At 42.8% G+C, this 1,749-nt stretch overlaps 1 pseudogene; it reads left to right on the top strand.

Moving 5' to 3' along the window:
* The first annotated feature begins 1,032 nt into the window (after nt 1-1,032).
* Nucleotides 1,033-1,383, top strand: LOC102838835 (annotated as a pseudogene).
* The last annotated feature ends 366 nt before the right edge of the window (nt 1,384-1,749 follow it).

Genomic DNA, 1,749 nt, shown 5'->3' with positions numbered 1-1,749 from the left:
GCAGCAGTCAAGAACTCAAACAGTGTACTGCATTAGACAAATCTGTTGCACAAGACCTCTTTAAAGTGTTCAAGAGCAAACATGTCAGTTTGAGGACTAAGGTGCACATGACACAAGCCATGGTATTTTCAATAATTACATAAGCATGTATGAAATTATTGAATTTCATACATGTGTATGAACAAAGAAGAATTGATGTATTTCAGTTATGGCATTGGAGGAGAGTATTAAAAGTACCATGGACCACCAAAAGAATAAACAAATCTGTGTTGGTAGAAGTACAGCCAGAATACTCCCTAGAAGCCAGGATGGCCAGACTTCATGTCTCATACTTTGGACATATCATAAGGAGGAACCAGTCCCTGGAGAAGGTCATCATGCTTGATAATGTGGAGGGTCAGCAAAAAAGAGGAAGACCCCCAACAAGATGAATTGACAGCAATGGTGGACTCAAATGTAGCAACGATTATGAGATTGGCTCAGGGCAGGGCAGTGTTTCGTTCTGTTGAGCATAAGGTCACTCTAAATTGGTACAGATTAGGCGCCACCTAACAACAACAACAAGTGGAAGTAAGCCTCTGGGATAGTCCCATCCACTCTATCACCATGATTCCTTCAGCTATACAAGTTCTGTCCTTTTGCTTTAGATGTATATATGTTAAGTGCCGATGAGTTGTTAAATGCCACCACACTGTTTCCAACTCCTAGTGACCCTGTATACCATTTCCGAGGAATGGCTAGTGAGTTTGAATCGACCTTGCAGTCCAATGCTTATCCTACAGAACCACACTAGAAATCAACTGAAATGAATTTCTTAGTTCTTTTTGTTGCAACATAAAAAATTCATTTCAGCTCTAAGAGTCTATGATTTGAACATGAAGGGAATGGGATTGCTTCAAGAAAAGGCTGAAGGTGGGGAGGTTAGGTTGAGATCATTAAAGGGCTTTGCATGCCATATTAAGACACTTGAGTTTTAGCCAGTAAAAAGCCATGAAAGAGAAGTTCTAGCTGTTTTTCTTCCTATTGGAGAAGATGGCCCTGGAGACGGTGCCGAAAGACCTGCGGCATCTGCGGGCATGTTTGTTGTGTTCTCTGGTCAAGACTATCGATCAGTTTGAATATGACAGCTGTGACAATTGTGACACATATCTACAGATGAACGGTAACCAAGAGATGGTTTACAATTGCACCAGCTCTTCCTTTGATGGAATTATTGCAATGAGTCCAGAGGACAGCTGGGTCTCCAAGTGGCAACAAGTCAGTAATTTTAAGTCAGGTGTATATGCCATGTCAGTCACTGGTCGCCTGCCCCAAGGAATTATGCGGTTGCTGAAGAGTCGAGGAGTGGCCTATAAATCTAGAGACACAGCCATAAAGACTTAACAAGATTCAGGATTACCAGCATCTTTGCCTCCCACCGCCTGCCTCTGCTGTTTTTTTCTTGTGAAACTAAATGAGTAGAACTTCAAATCCTCCCACCCTTGCAACTCTGAGATCCAGCACACCTGTTGAAAGAGCAGCACAGTGGATCCTTGGACCATTGGACTTCCTCTAGACTATTGGCAGAGGAGGCGGAGGTTTGGATTGATGGAATAACAGACTGAATTGAGGAGAGAATAGGATTCTGGATTTCCTGCCCACAGCCCCAGGTTCTTCATTTGCCCCTGGGCAGGACTCTGTGAGCCAACTGTCAATAAAAGTGAGCCCCTGGGAACTTCTTAAAAAAAAAAAAAAATCCATGAAAGAGGA

The sequence above is a fragment of the Chrysochloris asiatica genome, unplaced genomic scaffold (assembly GCF_000296735.1).
Source record: "Chrysochloris asiatica unplaced genomic scaffold, ChrAsi1.0 scaffold00069, whole genome shotgun sequence".
Lineage (NCBI taxonomy): Eukaryota > Metazoa > Chordata > Mammalia > Afrosoricida > Chrysochloridae > Chrysochloris > Chrysochloris asiatica.
This window is presented reverse-complemented; position numbering and strand designations above follow the sequence as displayed.